Source organism: Galeopterus variegatus, unplaced genomic scaffold (assembly GCF_000696425.1).
Source record: "Galeopterus variegatus unplaced genomic scaffold, G_variegatus-3.0.2 Scaffold239, whole genome shotgun sequence".
NCBI classification, from domain to species: domain Eukaryota; kingdom Metazoa; phylum Chordata; class Mammalia; order Dermoptera; family Cynocephalidae; genus Galeopterus; species Galeopterus variegatus.
Genome location: NW_007726350.1, coordinates 799,018 through 806,798, shown reverse-complemented (window position 1 = coordinate 806,798; position 7,781 = coordinate 799,018). Strand labels below are relative to the sequence as shown.

Here is a 7,781-nt window from a genome sequence, read left to right as displayed (position 1 = left end):
AAGTGAGACTCATGGAATGTTCTGGGCAGTCATTGGCAACATTCCCAAAGACAGTCTGCCTTAGGGCTGCACCTTTTCCTCCAGGCAAGGCAGCCTGGGAGTGATGGCCATGTGCATGTGACCAGTCATGGGAGGGCCATCTGATGACTCATGTAACTCAAAACATCAGCCCGGGAGCATCTGCAATGGTGCTTAGTGCTGCAAGTGCTGTAGTGCTTGGTCCTGGAGGGTGACATCTGTGTTCATTTATTTGTTCACTTGTTAATTCATTTATGAGAGTTGTTGAGTGCCTCCTATATGCTGCTATCCAGGAGTTTACGTTGTAGTCAATCTAGTGCTGGAATCTTCTAGAGATGCAAATCTTTGTGGTCAGATTGTCTCCTTATTCTGAGGGTCAGTAGAATGAATAAACGCCATGGCTTAACCTGCCCTTCACACGCACCCTAGCTCTACGTGCTCGAATGAAGCCACATGACCGGCAAGTAAGGTAAAAATCTTCTCACCAAAACCTTGGTATGTAACTGACTCTTGTTCTAAGCTGCAGAGTAATCTAATGGGTGATGTAGCTCTTATGCACACACGTGCATTTAGTCTTTTCTCCCCCCTCACATTTGTGACAACTCATTCCTATTGGTTAGTTTACTAGAAGGACTTTATCAGCAAAAATAAATGATCAGCTTCATTTGTAGGCCCTTCCTACTACAGTAAAAGCCCTTATTCAAAGATATATAGATACAGATAAATATATGTGTGTATATATAGTAGTCTTCCCTTATCTAAGGGGGATATATTCCAAGACCCCTATGTTTACTATGTTTCTTCCTGTATATAGATACCTATGATAAAGTTTAATTTATAAACTAGGCACAATCAGAGATTAACAACAGCCATAATAAAATAAAACAATTATAACAATATACTGTAATAAAAGTTATGTGAATGTGGCAACTCTTTCTCAAAATACCTTAATATTTTCAGACCGCAGTTGATTGCAGGTAATTGAAAACAAGGAAAGCAAAACCGCAGATAAGGGGAGATACAGTATAAGATATAAATAAATATACATAGAGAAAGAGAGAGAATATCAATCTGAATGTTTTAATAGCCATAGTCTTTAGAGTGAAATAATAGAGCAGGTTGTCTTATCTTTATAGCTCCAATGACTCAGCACATGATGGAAGCCCAATTAATGTTTGTTGAACTAATATGAATTATTGAGTGTTTCTAATCCATCAAATCAACAATTCTTAGGGTTGAAAGATCTTTAAAATCAATAGACCAAAGTGACTTCCATTAAAACTATTTTTCACTAAGATGATCTTACATAACTATTTCACCTTTGGAGTTATTTTCAAAAACCTTCTTCGTAGTCCCCTTTTCTAGTGTTTCTCTCGAATCAATCCATAGATACACACATCTAAACATCACCAGAAGTGATGTTTTGAGATAAGATACCACCTGTCATCAACAGGCCATGACCCCTGGCAGCCCGTGTGCCTCTCTTTACATTTCAGAGTTCATGGGTAATGAGCCTCTCCCATTGACCTATTGGGCTTTAGAATGAGATATATAGAGTTGATATAAGTAATTTTTTTAAATGTTTTGTTCTGTTTTTATTGGTTATGAGTATTCATGGAGTATGAAGTGAATTGTTACCACTTGTGCCTAAGATGTGATGGCCAAATCCATACTGGCATCATGTGCATTACCACAAATTGTGATTATACCCCATGTCCCCCACCCAATTATCCCCTCAATTATCTCCAACCTCCCTCCCCATCCCTGTTTCCCCACTCCACCTTTTATCCCTAGGTATGTTCTCTCCCTCTGCAAGTCCAACACACCACTGTGGTCTTTCTTTCCTTCCTTCTTTCTCTCTTAGCTCCCACTTGTGAGTGAGTACATGCAGTATTTATCCCTCTGTGCTTTGCTTATTTCACTCAACATAAGTTTCTCCAAGCTCATCCATGTTGTTGCAAATGGGAGAATTTCATTCTTTGTTATGGCAGAGTACTATTCCATGGTGTATATATACCACAGATTCCTTATCCAATCATCCACTGATGGACATTTAGGTTGGCTCCATATCTTGGCTATTGTGAACAGAGCTGCGATGAACAAGGGTTTGCAGGTATCCCTTTGACATGATGATTTCCATTCCTTAGGGTACATACCCAGAAGTGGAATTGCTGGATCATATGGGGGATCTATCTGTACTTGTCTGAGAAACCTCCATACTCTTTTCCATAGTGGTTGTATTAATTCACAGTCCCACCAACAGTGCAGCAGTGTTCCCTTCTCTCCACACCCTCGCCAGCATTTGTTATTATCATTCTTTTTGATTATAGCCAATCTAACTGGGGTGAGGTGGTATCTCAAATATGGTTTTAATTTGCATTTCCCTGATGACTAGTGATGTTGAGCATTTTTTCATGTACCTATTGGCTATTTGTATGTCTTCCTTTGAAAAATGTCTATTCAGTCCCTTTGGCCATTTTTTAATTGGATTATTTGATTTTTTTTACTGTATAATTGCTTGAGTTCCTTGTATATTATGGATATTAATGCCTTGTTGGATGCACAGTTAGCAGAAATTTTCTCCCACTCTGTAGGTTGTCGTTTCACTCAGTTTATTGTTTCCTTTGCTGTGCAGAAGCTTTTTAGTTTGATATAGTCTCATTTGTTTATTTTTTCTTTTGTTGCTTATGCTTTTAGGCTCAGTTCGTAAAGTCTGTGCCCAGACCTAGTTCCTGAAGTAATTCTTATAACCAACTGGCATGTGGTAGCCAATAAAAAATAAAAGCTTGTAATTCTTTCCTTCCAGTCAGTGCACACGTGCAATTTGCCGAGTGCTGTTTCCTGTGGGTTTTACAACTTTGTAAACACTCGCATCATTTTATATTACTAGATGGCCCTCTCCCCAACATAGTTAGTATAATTAAGAAAAATACATTGGGCTTAGTAGCTGACTTAAGGTTTTCCCAGTGAGAAAAGGAATAGCTTCTTGCAAATGAGTGACAATAAAGAGTCAGAACGGACATGGCTTATAGGCTATCTATTGAAGTCAGCTATCTGGAAGTTAAGCTGCTAATTCCACACAGAGGGAAAAATTCATAGCTTTTGAAAATAGGGATCCACAAAGCTAATTATATGCTGCTGTCAGCAATAAAATAAACCAGAACAGTTCATTTATTTATTTGAAGCCATTGATTCCTTTCTAAGCCCCTGATGCCATTTATTTGACCTGTCTGGCTAAAATGAGCTCTTCAAAAGCCAATATGGAAAATGCCTGAGTGGTCATTCATTAGGGGCTTCAGCTCATTGTGAGCCAGCAGTGTGTAGTGTTCAGTGTAGGTTCTAAAGCTATTTCTACGGTCAATACCTGTTCATGGGTCTTGTGACTTGACCTACCCTGTTGTCATGAGGAATGACGCCCCACGGGGATTAACAGTCTGCTTTTCCCTAGACAGGACCAGCCTACTGAGCAAGTTCAAACTTACCCCCAAGAAACTTAGATGAATAAGTGTTCCCCTGCCCAATGGTTTCCGTCATTTAAAGTTTTGAGATCTGTAAAGTCCCTGTCATGGAGCCACTTAGCCTTTATTTCAAGTTCCACATTTTTTGAGCTCCTACTATGTGCAAGGCACACATTTGTTCATATAAACTCATACGGAAGACTCCAAAGGCAGAAACAAGGTTCCAGAATTGAGCCGGCAGCTTACCACCATTGTGAAGTCTTTATATAAGTTCGTAAAATCGGAGAGCAAATGGGTTGAGCAGCCCCAGCTGACAATTGAAAGAAAGTTGTTTTTTCAGATTACGGCCCAAGGTTGTTTAAATTGTTGGGGTACGCAAGATAGAGCACCAGTGTGGTAAGCCTTTCTCCTGGCTATAACTTCACGTGTAGTGGGCAGTTTCCCCACTGTATACTCTAGTGTACTGTTCCCTTGCTATTTGTCATACTTTATCATAGCTTAGATGACCTTTTGATAAGAGGCCCCTTGTGTAGAAATCTTGATGGGTTAATGATGTGTATATCAATTTCTTTCAAGGTGGTGGACAGTTTGTACCAGATAATCTTTAGTTAATCAGCCCACACAACTTGACCCTATCTCTAAATAGTTCTTTTCTCAAGGGGAGCAATTGCTAAAGTGCTTTGCTATGTCTTTGTCATACATGATGACATTAACAAACCTCAAATCAAGGTCTACATAATATTAAATGAAATGCATTGGGCTCTATCTTAATAAAATCCCAGATAAGTCAACTCCTCCCACCCAGGCTGGCTTCATTTGGTTTATTTTCTCTGGCTGAGAATCCTTCAGAATGACCAACTGGAGAACCAAATCACTCTATCTACACATATAAATGCACACATGGACATAGATATATATGTGTGTGTGTGTCTTTCCTCTCTGTCTGCTACAAATTTAGGAGACAGGAAGGGCCAGTTTCGGCTGCTTCTGTGGCATACTATAATAATAATGTTTCTGAAGCAAATCTCTCTCTTCCACATTTTACCCACCCCAAAGATTTCCTCCAACCTTTGCACACTAGCTAGTGTTCATAGAATCCACTATATTACGCGTTATGGCAGTAAGAATATAGTGATTAACTATCATCACCAGGAGCTAAAATAAACCACTCTAGAGCTGAGGGTAAGGGGGTATTTTTCATTTTGTTGCCTTTTTTACCCATAGCTTGATTTTGTGAGAGGAGGTCATTTTAAAGTTCTCACGCTCAGCCTTGTAGATGTGTGCTAATGTGTGCAGCTGTCTTATGATTTGGTATTGTTCTTCTAACCACATAGTGTAGCTGTGGTAGACTAGGAAGGGCCAAGCAGGCTGTAATCATGTGGAAGGTGTGTGTGTGTGTGTGTGTGTGTGTGTGTGTGTGTGTGTGTGTGTGTGTGTGTGTGTGTGTGTGTGTGTGTGTGGGAATGAATTCAAGCCATGGCAAGGAGGGAGGAGGGAGGACTCTGAAGAAAAATGATTCAGTGGCACTTGAGTCTAACAGGCAGAGCTGCAAACCCATAATACAGTTGCGGGAATCAAAAGACAATTTATACATATACATGGGAGAAATGACTCTGGTCTTTTCTGCTATAAATGCAGAAACTGACTGCTGTCAACAGCTTCAAAACTAAAAAAGTGTTTCTATCAGTGGTTCTCAAGATGTGGTACCCAGGCTGGACCAGCAGTATCAGCATTAGCTGCAAACTTGTTAGAAATGCAAATCTTTGAGCTCACCCCAAACCAACTGAATCAGAAACTGAGGGTGAGGCCCAGTCATCTGTGTTTTAACAAGCTGTCCAGGTGATTCTGATGCAGGCTTAAGTGTGAAGACCGCTAATCTATATATTTTGCATACACACACTCATAACTATGTACTAATATGTGTTAGTTTGCATCCAGTCAAAAAGAGGCAGAGACTTTTCTTTTCTAATGAAAGCAAATCCCCAGTGATAGTAATAGTCTCCCATCTGCAGGCAGCATGGAAGTAGGTAGACAAGATGTCTACACGGAAGGAGACAAGATCCCTCTGCAAGTTATTTCCACTGAATGTTAATATAGCTTCCTATACAAGTATAATTATACAACCGTGATTTTAATGTTGATGGCTGCTGTGGGTTATATGTAGTCCAGCTGTGTCAAAAGCATCGTATCCTCTGTGTTTCACTGCAGGTTTTATAGACTGTCTTGGCAAAGAAGGCTATTGAGAACCCCTCCTGTAGACAACTTTCATTTTATCCATCTTAAACAATAGCCCACTGAAATGATGAGCTTTTCCCCCCAGGGTGGACCACTCCATAGTAATACTGTATATTAGGCTTCTCCCAAGGCATGAAAGCCATTTTAACAATTTAGTGCAGCATTGAACCACTAGAGACAATGGAAGGCACATCTGAGAGCAAAGACAGAGACATGGCAAGGTCAGAGTGACCTTGGGAGTAAGGTAATTGGGGGAGCAAGAGGTGAGCTTATGACTTAAGGGCTATATATGACATGAGGAATTCTAAGTGTGGTCCCCAAATGCACTTGGACTTGTGTTCATGTGTATAAGGCAAAGGGGTAGATAGATACACTGCCAGTGTATACATATAAGCAATTAGGTATATAGCAATATTCAGGTTAATTTCCTATCTTGCTAGCCAGGTATAAAAGGCCTGTGGCCGTAATCTACCTTTCCAGTATTATTTTTTGTTAAGTCTCCTTCATGCACCTTTCACTTAAGCCAAACTACATGACTAGCTATGTTTTGTAGACATCACCTGCTTTACTATATCACATCTGTCCTTCATGCCTTTCCCTCCATCACCCTGCCACACTCTCCCTCATCCTCATCCCATCGTTTCCTGAGGCTTAATCCAAATGCTACCTTCTCCATGAAGCCTACCTTCTGCTGACCTTCACCACGCCCCCAGGGAGAGATCATGCCTCCAGCTCCAGAACTTCCTGTCACCTTATACCTCTCATAAGATTTATTGTCTCTAAATTATGATAACTATGAATGTTTCTCATTTCCTCCCTAGCCTGTGAGCTTCTTGAGGGTGTTCGCCATTTCTGATCACTGTGCAGTTCCACAGCACCAGCTACTGCTTGGTGTTCAATCTGTTCGTCCTGTGTGTAAACAGCTGCTTAGCCACATCACTGTGTGTGCTTAAACTCAAGAGATTTAAAAAAGAAGAGTTCAGGCTGTAGAAAACAGGTGATGGTTCCTCAATAAGTTAAATATGGGATTACCATATGATCCACCAATTCCACTCTGGGGTATATACTGAAAGTTATTGAAAACAGGCTTCCAAACAAACACTCATACATGAATGTTCATAGTACTGCTATTGACAATAACCCCAAAGTAGCAACAACCCAAATGCTTATCAACGGATGACTAGTTAAACAAAATGTGGTATATCCATACAATAGAATATTATCTAGCCATAAAGAGGAATAAAGTACTGATACACGCTATAACACAGCTGATCCTTGAAACATCATGTAAAGTAGAAGAAGCCAGACATAAAAGGTCATGTATATTTCTATTTATATAAAATATCCAGAATAGGTAATTCCAGAGACGAAAAGTAGATAACTGGTTGCCAGGGTCTGAGAGGAGGGGAAGGTGGGGATGACTACTTAAGAGGCAGAGGGTTTTCTTTTGGGAGAATGAATATATTTTGGAACTAGATAGAGGTGATGGTTGCAGAACACTGGAAGTACTAAATGCCACTGAATTGTTCACTTCAGAATGGTTAATTTTATGTTATGTGAATTTCACCTCAATTTAAAAATAGTCAGTGGTATTAAAGTGTTTACCTTTTCACTTCAGAGAAACTGAGATGATTTTTCATAGGATGAGGTAATATTTGATCCCATGTGTCATTGGATTCTAGAATAAATTAAGTATTGGTTCCATTTCCACCACAGTTCCTTCTTTACACCCAAATCACCTTGCCAAAGGCTTGCTGCTGCTCCCCTTGTAGTATCAGGTCTCACCAAAGGCAAGCAGACAATTCCCCTCCTAAAACAGCATCCACCTTCCAGCTCCCAGCCCCTGCATTCAGGTGCTCCAGAGAAGAACAGCAGGCAGGCCCCGTAGCTGGTGTTACTGAGTCGTATTGACAAGCACGGGCTGTTCATATCTTTCATCCAAGGCACACTGCTGTTGAAAATGGACTTGCTCTCTGTTTCCCTGGAAGATGTTTGTTTTCAGAGGCGGTAGATCCAGTGCTTTCCTAGAACCCCCTGACTCCATTCATTCCTGCTTGTATTCTCAGTTCA

The 7,781-nt window shown here is 40.3% G+C and overlaps 1 protein-coding gene across 1 annotated transcript in view; it reads left to right on the top strand.

Moving 5' to 3' along the window:
* PLB1 (phospholipase B1) overlaps window positions 1–7,781 on the top strand; it is a 99,928-nt gene that overhangs the window by 12,779 nt on the left and 79,368 nt on the right. The gene's annotated exons all lie outside the window — the stretch shown is intronic.